This window comes from Carlito syrichta, unplaced genomic scaffold, assembly GCF_000164805.1.
Source record: "Carlito syrichta isolate Samal-C Ts95f unplaced genomic scaffold, Tarsius_syrichta-2.0.1 Scaffold305654, whole genome shotgun sequence".
NCBI classification, from domain to species: Eukaryota; Metazoa; Chordata; class Mammalia; order Primates; family Tarsiidae; genus Carlito; species Carlito syrichta.
This window is the reverse complement of record NW_007249750.1, coordinates 1,008,148-1,021,808: the sequence shown is the minus strand read 5'-3', so window position 1 is coordinate 1,021,808 and position 13,661 is coordinate 1,008,148.

Sequence of the window (13,661 nt, the reverse complement as noted above, 5' to 3'; positions counted from 1 at the left end):
GAGGGGCTCCGCGCGGAGACAGGGCCAGGGCCAGAAGCTGGGGTCCCTGGTCGCGCACGCACCCGCCAGGGCGGCCATCCTGCCGCCCACTTTCGAAGGCGGGTCCGGCCCCCGCAGGCCCGACGCTGCCTTCCTCCTGAAAAGCCGGTGGGGACCGGGGAAGCCACGCCGCCGGGAAGCGGGCCTGGGTGCAGGCTTCGGCTCCGGGCAGGGTCGTGGATAGATACTCAGGGTCCCGGGCGAACGTCGGGGCAGCTAGGGGAGCAAATGGCTGTCCACGAGCCAGCGGGTGCGGGCGGCAGTAAATCCTGGAAAGGGGTAATGGTCATCCAGAGGCCAACGGGAGCCTCTTGGCAGTCATTCATCCATCTCTTGGCCTTCCAGACTTGTTGAGTGTTCCCTGAACGCGATTCCGGGTGCCCCGCCTGCCCTGTCACTGTCCTGGGGTACATGCGTCCCTGGTGCCCATCGTTCTCCTAAACCGACGCCAAATAGCCGAGCGAGCGTTTGCAGCCTGGCACTGACTGGTGGGGTCCAGGAAGCTCCTTGTGCCTTTCCACCTCCATGTTTGTTTTAGGTGGGATCCCAAACCTTATTCTTGGCCTTCCACTACCGTCCACAATAGCTCTCTCTTCCTACATAGCAAGGTTGTCGTTGGGCTCTTTCTCTCGAAAGCATCTGCATGTGATGCGTAGCGTTTAAAATTTTTATTTGGCCCTTTTAGTAAGGAAAACACACAACACTGCCATGTGTGCTTTGTGTTTTAAAATAAATCTCTTAATTTCTGTTTTTGTAATGATTGGCAGTTGATTGCTTGAAATAAATATTGTGAAAATGAGGGTCAAGGTATCTTGGTGACTATATTGGTATCCTTGAGGAACAGAAATAGGCGTGGGGAAAATTGGCATAAATATAGTGTGAGCTCTAAGATGTTATATTGTAGTCAGGTGAAGATAGCGAGATCAAGGGGAAAAAAAATAAACCCATTCACAAAGGAAGTGACATCATGGGTAGCCAGACTGAAATTTTGTGAAGTTGAAGTAATGGACGGACATAATCACTTTTTTAATATTTGGTTTGGCATAAGTGTAAAATGGAAAGAACACTAGACCAGGACTTGGAAGACTTGGTGTCTGGTTCAGGCTCTGCTATGGACTAATCATTTCAACTGTCTGAATATCCTTTTCTGCACCTATAAAATAATCATTTCTAGGATCCCTTCCAACACTAACAACCTCTGCTATCAAGAGGAAAAAACAGTGTTATTCAGGTTCCATTAGGTTGTGAAAATAACTTCATGTTTGAACTGTATGTTTCCTTAAATAAGGCAAAGTTTTCAAGGTAGAATAACTGGTTAATTTTTATGCTATAGTACAAAATTACTTGAAACTGCAAGATTTGTGACTTTAGGAGTCTTTCAGGGAAGCCATGAATATATAGTCAAGTAAGAAATATACAGTTTTAGGGCACATAGGTATATGCAAAGTCAAAATAGAATTAAAGGTTATCACCACCAGTTCATTACCTTGTAACATAAGAGCTTTTTAAAATGTTCCTTTTGAGAAGTATCTTCTGAGAGTCAAAAAGAAAATAGACTTAAGTTCATTAACATGTTACTTGCACAGGTTGACCACCTGTAGTAATCTGTGAAACAGAAAAGTACTATAGAAGTGGTCCTAGTTGTATATCTAATTGTACATAAAATTCCTAGAAGTTATTCCAAAGCAAGGCAAAATGGAAAATAAATGAAACAAAATTCGGTTTAGATAAAATAAAATAGTACAAGAAAGAATATATGTCTCTTCACATTTAACATGAGCTCCTCAAGGAAAGGACCCAAGAGTCTTAAAAAAAAAAAAAAAGAAGTATTATTTTTATCATGAGTGGCATGTTGCAATTTCCAAAGAAAGTCAAAGGCTAGGGGGAAAAAAAAAGATTTTTCAATTTCTACTCCTGATTACAGTGCTATATACTTCACATATTTTCTCATTTTCATCCCAGTTTTATAAGGCATTATTCCCATTTTGCACTTAGTGATGGTTTTGTAGATGAGAGTGTCATAAAATACTAACTGGAAAAAAGTCCTCCTTATTCAAATTTCAAATACTGTCACTTGATATGAAAGACAATCATGTGAGGATTAGATTCTATATGACCCCAAGTAATCAAACCTAGGAGGGAAAAGAGGGAGACATTCCAGAGTTCATGTTGTAGGGAGGAGCTTTCTAACCATCAGAGCTGGTCCTTGTTGGAATGGAGAAACAACTTCCCTGCCTTAGAGAAGATGTTTGGTACTAGGCAGCACCTTGTGAGACATATGGGTCAAGAGGATTCAGAATTTGGACAGGTTGGAATCAGCTCTTGGATGGGCTTTCATACTGACCTTATGCATGTTCTGTAATTTAAATTTTAATTAAACAGTCTGTAAAATAAGGATGATTCTCACCTCACAAATACAGAGCATGGAACAGCACCAAATGATGGTGCTTGAATGTTTCTCCCTTTTTCCTTTTTGAATTCCTAACTTTCACTTTTATCACTACATTATTTTTAATTCTTAATATTTATCAACTTGCAACTTGAGTAGATTTGTTACTTTTTCCATTATTTTATCATTACACATTTCAAACACATAGAAAAGTTGTAAGATATTATACAGTGAATACCCATATGTCTACCACCTAGATTCTGCAATAAAATTTTACTCTTCTCTATTATGTATCTGTTCATGTATCCATCCCTTCATCCATACAGAAGTCCATCTTATTCGAATGCATTTCAAAGTAAGTTGCAGATATCACTATAATTTACTCCTAGACACTCCAAACATACATGCCATTGATCAATGGTCAGTATTTTTTATGGATCCTTTTTATCCTTTTGAGTAAAATTTAGATAGAGTGAAATGCACTTATCTTAACTGTACCATTCAGTGAGTTTGACAAATGTATACAGTGATATAATACAAATATCTACCGAGATATAGAACCATACCAATAAAGTTCCTTTATGTATATATATACTTTGTACTACTATATACATTATAAAATAAACACAAAAATTAAAAGAGATGACATAATATAAATAGTATTTTATGTTTTAAAATTTTTTGTTGGCAAACTATCATTAACAGTAATAGATTAAGCCTATATTTTTTAAGTCTTAGTTTTTGAAATACTTTTTTCCTGCTTCTTGTGAGATCTGACTAGACAGATGGTCATAGTTTTTAACTTCTAAAGAGATTTTCTGGAATAGAAATGTCAGCTCAACAGTTTCCTTGTTTTCTTGTGCTTTTATTACCCTTGTGCAAGATTCTCTTTAGCCTCTTGTTCATTTGGTGAGAGCTAGAAGTAGATATTCCATAATTCTGCTCAACCAGACACATACAAAGGACGGTAAATCACAGCATACCCAAGGTGAATAAACATAACCATCTGAATAAAGATACTAGTGTCAATTTATATATTAAATATTAGTCAAATTTACTTTTTAGCTAAAAGAATAAGAAATTAAATTAGAAACTCTGCTATTTTCTTTCCATAATCCCAGAATCATCTTATATATCCCCTGAGATGTGAGCATTCTGCTTATGTTACACCTGCTCTAAAGGTGAAAAGAACTAAAAACGCCTCAAAACTCTTGCGCTCCAACTACAGAGCTTTTTTGAATTTACAAACTTTATATGAGAATTCTCAAACATTACCAGTAGGAGAGTAAATTGATACAATCACTTTAGAAAAGTGGCCTGATTGACTAAAGTTAAACACTTGCCTACCTTGTGACCTACTCTGTTCTACAAATGTACCCAAGAGAAATGAAGTGTTTATGTTCACCAACAGATATACAAGAATGCTCATACATAGCATCTTTGTTCGTAATAGAGGACTGGAAACAACTCAAGTGTCCATCAACAGGAAATGAATAAACAAACTTGTAGTATATTCATTCAATGGAATACTACTCGGCAATAAAAAGAAACAAATTACTGATGCCAACAAAAACTTGAATGAATCTCAAAAATAAAAGGTTATGTGAAAAACAGCTGAACATGAGAGAGTACATCCTGTATGGTTCCATTTATATAATGATCAAAAACAAAACTGATCAGTGGGGATCAGTTTGCAATGGGTAGGGGGAGTTATTTACTAGAAGAACTGGAAATGTTCTGTGTCTTGATCTGGATGCTGGACATGAATGTATGCACATGTAAAATTTATCAAGCTGCACATTTAAGATTTATGCATTATACTGTATGAAAGCTATACCTCAATTTAAAAAAAGGTTTTATATGAGGTACAGAGAAAGAACTAATACTCCACAATTTTAACATGGATTGAATTTCGCCATTTTTAGTTTTCAGGTTTTTTTCCCTTTAAGTCCTCAGGTCTACCAAGTTGCATCTCCCTATTTCTTTTTGACTGTTTTAGAAAGTTCATTTACCACTTGAGAGTGTTCACTTTAGGCTTCCTTTTAGTTCTGGTTTCAGCCTGTCTTGTTTGTTTACCTGCGTTAGAGTCCTTCTCTTCCTTTTATACTGAATCACTCTTTCATTATGTTTTGGATCTAGCTCCAGCCATTCACTTGATAAAATTTAAGATGGAAGCATTTGACTTTATTGTTTTATGCATCTTGAATAGCTGAACTCTTATTGAACTTTTGTTGTGTATCTACTCTAGATAAAAGACATAAGTATAGTTTTTTCACTTTTCTACCAGTAGATTAAACTCGCAACAAATCAAAAAACATTATGAAGCGTTTTCATAACCTTTATAAGTATAAAGATTTATTGGGAATCCTCACTTTCTGATCCATAGTGCTTTCAGGTTTTTTGCATTTGTAATAATCTACTAGAATATGAGACTTTTTTTCTGGAGACAAGGCCATGCATTTTCAGGAAATCACTTGGGACTTAAGTTCTTTTTATTCTTAACATAAAGTAAGGTGTTTATAATTTACTACTTTGGCCTTAGTCCACAGAAGTACATCAGTGGTTCAATCTTCAGGTAGAAAGGCACGGGCTCACTCATCTTTTTTTCCCAAATGACTATGTTCAGTTTGCCAAGGAACTGGCACATTGTCTCATTTTTTTTTCTCACTTAATCTGGTAGCAAATAGACAACTTAAACTCTCAATACTAATATGTACATTTTCCAGTGCTCACATTTCAATCAGAAGAGTCTATATTCCTGGTGCATCCCCCTTGGAATGTGCTCTAATGACTACTATTACCTCATAATTCAAAAAATTATTAACTCTCGGAAATCAGGTTTTCACTATGAGAGATTGTATTTGATTTTTTGGAAAATGATTGATGGTTTAAAATTATATATGACTTTATTGAAAATCTCTATTAGCATTAGAAAAACATTATAGGTGACTAAATATAGTAATTGTAATAGAAGAAGAGCCCAAATATTATTTGTTGGAGAAAGTTTTATATATATATATTTTTGTTTTGTTTTGTTTTTGTTTTTGTTTTTTTTTGTTTTTTGTTTTTTGTTTTTTTTTGAGTTGGAGTCTCACTCGGTCGCCCAGTCTGGAGTGCAGTGGCCACTCCCGGCCACCACAGCCTCGACCTGCTGGGCTCCGGCGATCCTTCCACCTCAGCCTTCCAAGTAGCCAGAATTACAGGCATGCGCTACCACACCCAGCTGATTTTTTGATTTATTGTAGAGATGAGGTCTAGCTGCCCAGGCAGGTCTCAAACCCGCGGGCTCAGGCAATCCACTCACCTCAGCCTCCCAAAGGCGTGGGATTACAGGCTAAGCCACCGAGCCGGGCTAAGTTTTATATTTTAAAACAGTCTAAGATGTTATATCAGAACCCAGCCCACTTCATCCAGGTATTAGTCCACTGCAAAAAGATGTCCTAATCACTTCAGTGCTGAAAACATGACTTGTGGATATTACCTGTCAGCAACAAAATAGGTACAGAAATTGAGTCAGTTCAGAATTTTTTTAAGCAGTTTGATGACATAGCTTGGTATATTTTGTGTGACTTTAAATTTTTCTAATAATTTGTTTTTACTTTACAAAATGTCAATCTGCAGCATATTATACATTTTGAAAACCTGGTCCTTCACAACTGGTAGTGTAGACTTACTTTAAAGGTCCTGACACCTAAAACAATTTGTTTGTATTCTAAACTATTTCAACTTAAGTCGACTAAGTCAACTACGTAAAAGGGGGAATGGATTGACCTTTATGTTATAAATATTAATTTCTCCTGCATAAAACATTTTTATTACCCAAGTAATCATGTTCATTGTAGAAAGATTAATATTTGTACACCTAGTTATAAGCACCATGAATATTAATCTATTCATATAAGTATATAATTTTTATAATATATACAATTTTGTAACCTTTTTTCTCCACTTAAACACTGTAACTTAAATGACTTTCAGCCGGGCTTGGTGGCTCAGCCTGTAATCCCGCACCTTTGGGAGGCTGAGGGAGTGGATTGCCTGAGCCCGCGGGTTCAAGACCTGCCTGGGCAGGTGAGACCTCATCTCTACAATAAATCAAAAAATTAGCCAGGCGTGGTAGCGCGCGCCTGTAATTCCGGCTACTCGGAAGGCTGAGGCGGAAGGATCACTGGAGCCCAGCAGGTTGAGGCTGCAGTGGCCGGGAGCAGCCACTGCACTCCAGTCTGGGCGACAGAGTGAGACTACAACTCAAAAAAAAAAAAAAAATGACTTTCATTGGCAATAAATATATGTCATTTGTAGTAGCTGTCTGGTAACTGATAATGTGGACCTATTTATTATAAAATATAACCACTTCCTATTATAGGACATTTAGGTTATTTTTTAGTTTTTAACTATAAAACAAAGACCTTTTTTTCTTCCTTTTTTGCATTAGGGTTTTACTCTGTCGCCCAGGCTGGAATGCAGTGGCAAAATCATGGCTCACTGAAACCTCAGACTCCTTCCAGGAAGCGATCCTCCTGCCTCAGCCTCCTGAGTAACTGGTACTACAGGCGTGTACTACTATATCTGGCTAATTTTTTAAATTTTATGGAGATGAGGTCTTGCCCAGGGTGGTCTCAAACTACTGAGATCAAGAAATCCTCCCACTTCAGCTTCCCAAAGTACTGAGATTACAGGTGTGAGCCACTGTACCCAGCTCAAACATTTTTGTGTTTTTTTTTTTTTTTTAGCTAAATCATTAGTTATTTCCTTAGGACAAGTCTCTAGAAATTAGGCTTTTTAATCAAGAGACATGTACACATTTTAGAACTTTGGATTTATATTGCTAATTGTGTTGCAGAAAAGTTTTAACTGTCTTATACACCCATTAGCAAAATAAGAAAATACCTGTTTTCTCACATAATCATTAAAAGTAGATGATTCATATTTTTAAAAAATCTTTGTGAATATGGTGAACACAAATACTTAACTGAATCAACTTCTTTAGTTACAAGTTAGGTTGAATATAACATATGTGAGGATATATGTATATTAATTTTTTGTCATATATGTCTTGATTACAAGTTGAATAAATATATTTGATAGCACTACTGTGAGGTGGATATTATCCCCAAGACTCAGCTTAAGAAATTCACTTAAGTACATATGTACCATGGAATACTACACAGCCACAAAAAAGAATGAAATAATGTCATTTGCAGCAATATGGATATCTCTGGAAGTCATCATTCTAAGCGAATTACCACAGAAACAGAAAACCAAATACCACATGTTCTCACTCATAAGTGGCTACTAAACACTGGGCACAGACAGATATAAGGATGGGAACAACAGACACTGGGCACTGCTAAAGCGGGGAGAGGAGAGGAGAATAAGGGATGCAAAACCACACATGGGTACACATGCTCACCGTGATGGGGTGGGGGGTGCTTATCAGAAGCCCAAACCTTGCCTTCATGCAGTATACCTATGTAACAAATATTCACATGTACCCCCTGATTCTTTAATAAGATTACATTAAATTTAGAAAAAGAAATTCAACCAGGCCTCAAAGTTAATAAATGTCTTAATCCCAAATTGTTAAGGGCTCAAGAACCTAAGAAATGTGATGGGCACGGTAGCTCACACCTATAATCCCAGCACTTTGAGGGGCAGAGGTGAGAGGCTTGCCTGAGCCCAGGGGTTCCAGACCAGCCTGGGCAGCTTGGCAAGACCTCGTCTTTACAATAAATCAAAAAGTTAGCCGGGTGTGGTGTTGCGCTCCTGTAGTTCCAGCTACTTGGAAGGCTAAAGCGGAAGGATCACCTAAGCCCAGCAGGTCAGGTTGCGGTAGCCATGAGCATGCCACTGCACTCCAGCCTGAGTAACAGAGTGAGATGCCAACTGCAAAAAAAAGAAAAAAAAAAAAAAAAAAGGACCTGAAGAAATATGATGTTAGATTAGACAAAAGTACTGAAGAAGCATTTGGCAGTATGTAAGAAGACCATATATACCAAATGCAGTACCTGTGCATTTGTCAATCTTAGGGTTAGGGTTAGGGTGAAGTTGGCAATCTTAAATCAGAGATTAGTTATGGTAATGGATTATATTGTCTTTTTCTAGTCTGTATCTCACTGAAAGCCCCTTGACACAAGGGAGTATATAAATATATAAAACATTAGTTATGCACATAGAGAAAATGAAGGACTTTTAAAATCAGTTCTAAATGAATAATGGTATCTACTTACGTTTCAAAACTTCTATGTGCAAGAGGACACATATACTTTGTTGTTTTTTTGGTTTTTGAGTTGAAGTTTCGTTTTGTTGCCCAGGCTGGAGTACAGTAGCATGCTATGGCCACTGTAGCCTCGACCTGCTGGACTCAGACAATCCTTCTGCCTCAGCTTTCCAAGTAACTAGAACCATAGGCATGTGCCACCACGCTCAGCTAATTTTTTGATTTATTGTAGAGACGAGGTCTCGCCAAGTTGTCCATCTGTTCTTGAATCCCTGGACTCAGGCAGTCCTCTCACCTCCACCTCCCAAAGTGCTGGAATTATAGGAGTGAGCCACCTCGCCCAGTGAGAAGACATACACTTTGAACATCAGGTAGGGTAGTTATGAGAATGGTTCAGTTATGAGAGTGGTTCTTTACCAGACTAATTTTAGTAAATTCTTATTCAGTAAGAAGAAGAAGTAATAGAAAAGTTCACTTTCTACTTCTATCCTCTATTTTAATCAGGCTGAAACATTACCTGTATGAATGGCAGAGAAATAATATAGGAAAATGTTACTGGGATTGGGAATGCATTACACTGGTAAAGAACCTACATAGGCTAGTAGTGTTTCTTAAAATTTAGCTTCTAGAAGTGAAAAAAAAGTAATCTGGTTATTGGTGAGCTCAGCCCTTCAAAATGACATCCACCGGATTTCTCAGGAAACCCTGCGGTGTAGAGAAAGAGATCTAGACCAGGAGTTGAAAAAAAACAAGTACCTTACTCTGCCAGTGTCTCTGTTTGTTGGATTTGGCATCTTTGTTATTACCACCTCTTTGTAAAATTGGAAGGGTGATAATTCTTATTCTCTTTCCCTTCTTTTTCCTAGGAATCATATGTTAAAACGTAGGTGAAGAAACTGTTTGCTTATTAAGTTCCAGTTAAGTTGTTAAATAATTACTTCCCAGGAACATAAAACTCCTTAATAATACAATGCAAGCAACCTAGTCACGTCTCACTGAGTGCTTCTGTGGTTTGGCGTGTGTGTTTTTCAGCAGTTTCTTATGGCTTTATAATAGTGAGTTGTCTCTAGACACTGGGAGTTGTGGAGATTGCCATTGTTACCACCCTTCAGATTCCTGAGTGTGATGGGCATTTCTGGAGGTTCCACAGAGCTTCAGAATTTGGGGGCAAAATAAACTGAACCACCCTGGCTTACAAAAAAGAGTCTTTTAAGTAAACTACTCTTCCCATTTGCTCTCTGAGACTCATGCTCTGAGCAGATTCTGTAAGTCTGAATATAGAGTCTGAAAGGCTGTCCAGAAGTGGAGGGGTTGGTGTTGGAGAGCCACTGGTAGCAGTAAGGTTGCTTCCATGGGAACTGAAAAGTTATTGATAACATAGTAGTAACCTCTCAGTTTCTATTGCAAAACAGACTTAAGATGAGAGTTGTTAGAAATGATAGGTTCAGGAATGGTTAACACATATAAAAATGAGTTTCACAGAAGATTAAAGATTTTACGTATACAAGAATGTCAGAGAATAAACTAATAGTTTTAGATCTGCATTTTCTTTTTCTTTGACACTGAAATAGAACTTTAGTACTAATGACATATTTAATTTTAGAGGAAATGCATATTCGGAGGGAGTAGGATTTTAAATTCTCAGTTAAATTTTTTAGAGTTAGCATATGTTGAATGGATTGAGAGTGAGTTCCCTCTAGTCCTCTGTTGTTTGACTTTCAAAATGAGCCACTATTTTAAAGCAAAATATAACTTTTCTTATCTGCTTCCCTGAACTGCTACATGAGAATTAAGTTAATAATTTTGAAAAAAATATTTAGGCCTTGGAAATAAATAATCATTGCTGGTTGATTCTGAAGCAGCCTAGTGGCTTTCAGTTTTTGTTTTGTTTTGTTTTGTTTTTACTATAATCCAGGATAAGAAATAAATATTAGTTGCAATCCCAGTGCACGTATGTGTGCACACACTCTGCTATGGTTTAGAGATGGTCTGTTTGTCCCCCACCAAAGCTCAAGTTGAAATTTGATCCCCAGTGTGGTGGTGTGGAGAGATGGGGCCTAGAGAAAGGTGTTTGTATCATAGAGATAGTTCTCTCATTAAAGTGGCTTGGTGCCCTTCTTGTGGTAGGTAATGAATTCTCCCTCTCCCAAGACTGGATTTGTTCTCTGGGAATGGATTAGTTCTATGAGAATGGGTTAATATAAATCAGGTTTTCTCTTCCTGTTTGGTCCCTCTTCACATGTGTCCAGTTGTCCTTCTGTGCCATGTGATCTAGCCCATGGCCGTCACCAGAAGCCCAGCATATGTTAGCATCATACTTCTCATACTTTCCAGCCTGCAGAACCATGAACTAAATAAATCTCTTCTCTATTAATTATTCAGCCTCAGGTATTCTGTTACAGCAACATAAGGCAGGCTAAAGTACACACATACCTGGAAAAAAAATTTTTTAATTTAATTTTTTTAGTGATGGGGATCTTGCTATGTTGACCATGCTGGTCTTGAACTCCTGGCCTCCAGCAATCCACCTGCCTCAGCCTCCTGAGTAACTAGGATTATAGGTATGAGCCACCTCGCTCAGTTTCAGAAAAAAATTTTCACCAAACCATACTTACTATATATATATATTCTAATATTTTTATATTTCATTTTGTATAAAATCAGATTGCAACTTACTAAGTCAGTTTTACTTCCTGCACTTTCAAAAGCACTGGTCTGGTCTGTTAGGCCAAAGGAAAAATAATCTATATGAGTTGTGTGTGTTTATATATATGTAGTAGCTGGGTTTTTGAGATGATAATTTGTTAACAGTCCTGAGCTTTTTTTTCTGCTCTAGCCAATCTTACATGAAGGTCATGTGAAAAGAAGAAATTTTCTTTTCTTTTCAAGCAAAGTTTATTTTGAAAGTAAAAGAGAGAGAGGAGATTCACCTCCCCAGGGTAGGAGAGGGGCCTAAAGCTAAGGAAACATGGTGGCGTGGCTGAGCCACGTGGCAACATCAGAGTTTAACAAAGCAATGGCGGCTGCTGTTTGAAGTCGAATGCCTTTTAAACCTTCCCTTTGATGGGGGTAGGTCATTAAGGCGATTGGGAGGTGGTCTTTTCCACATCATCACATAGGTACAGGTAAGCAGGCCAGGTGATGGATGGCAGGACCATGGGTGGGTTAGTCACATGACTGCTGCCATGGTGCTGGGGTCTGTCATTGAAGGTCTTGAAGGGCTGGTTAAGTTAACTTGTTTACAGAACAAGCTGAGTAGAGAGTGGGGTTGAGCCTTTTACCTTTGAACCTAAGAAATTAAAGTGATAGTGTATTAGGTTATTTTACTATCCCAGCCAGTATTTATTTGCCTTGATCTCAAAAGGTTAGGTATACAGGTCAAGCATTTTTAATTCTCATCTTCCTTCTAATCTTTGAACTGTAAATGTATCCACAACTATATAAATCTTGAAGCCAATTATAGTTTCTTATATATGCCTTCTTAATGGTAATAAGCTCCATACATTTGCTAACTATCCAGTTACATACAGTGTTTGACTGTATAGCATTCCTTGGTTGATAATATTGAAGCTCTGAGGTTTTTTTGGTTTGTGGGACTAGACTGTGCAGATATCAGACTATCTATGACTGAAGATGAGAGCTTTTGTTAAGTTCAGAAAACTTACAGGTAGGGCAGGCTTGTGGTGCCCTCTGAAGAGAATGTAAAGTCTTTGGGACTGATACGTTTCTTTTGATTCTGTATTTCCTTTTTAATAATTTTGTGTCAGTCAAAAAATAGTTTCTTGCTGCTATGAGATATAACAATCTCAGTGGAGAGAAGTCTGTCATTAATGATAGGAATGCATTCTTCAGTGGAAAAGATAAATTTCTGCAAAGTATATGTAGTGAGCACATCTGGCTCATATAAAATAAGTACATTTCTATTAGAAAATAGCCCCACTTTACTAAATGGAAGTATTTGGGATTAAAATAAGATCAAGTTAATTTTTGTGTTTATGCTGGGTATTTAAGAATTCTGGTTGTTCTCCAACTCAACCTTTTGTTATTATTGCTGCTGTTTACTGACCTTATCTTGTGCTATGTAGGATGGCAGGGGAAGGACAAAGCCTTTGGTAGAGTTAGGGAATAGATGGTATCCATTCTTCATTTTGAATAAGCTCCTGGGGCAAAGATTTATTTAACTACAAAGGATCAGGTAACCCAGAACAAATGTGTCCCTTATTTTTATATTGTTGTAAAAGGAAATAGCAAAAGTAGAGCAACTTAACAAGAGTAGGCAGCTAGAAAGGCTTATTAAAGGGAAGTGGAGAAACTGGTGATGGAAGACTTCTCCTTTACTCCACTAAAACTGTTTCTCATTTATTATTATTGTAAACTCTGCCCTTGACCTATCCATTTTCTCTTGGTATACCAACCCCCCTCCCGGCTTCATTCCTTCTTATCCAAATTAGACCCCAGATGATAACTCCAACAGCTCTCACCTAAGTCTCCTTTTACTTTGATGCATTAACCCTTCACACCTCTTCCTTGATCATTGTTAAAATTTTCTTTCTCTGTTCCAGCATAGACATGCAGACTGGGGCTGCTCCTGTATTTTATCTAGATATTCAGTGCTGCTCATCAGTCCTTTTGCTTTCCCTGGGTGAAGGCCTTATACATCTTCCTCTTATACTTTACCACTCTCTTCCAACTCCTCTCCCTTGGTTTTCAGCAAATTATTCTATCTTCGTACTTCATTGAGAAAAAAGATGCCAAAAGGTTTGAACTACAACTTCTTATCCTTTGCTTAGAAATGATAAACCCTTTTTCTCTCTACCCCTCAACCTCCCCCCCCACACACACACACACACTTATTTCCTTTTCTCTGACTATAGATCACATTTGTGCCCCTTCTCCTGGGAGGCAGTAAAGTGAGACAGCAAAAGCTCTGTGGACAGATGAAGCCATTTCCGCATATTGCCTCTACCCCTCAGCTGCAGTTTACCTTATCTCTTAGCCTCTTTGGACTCATCT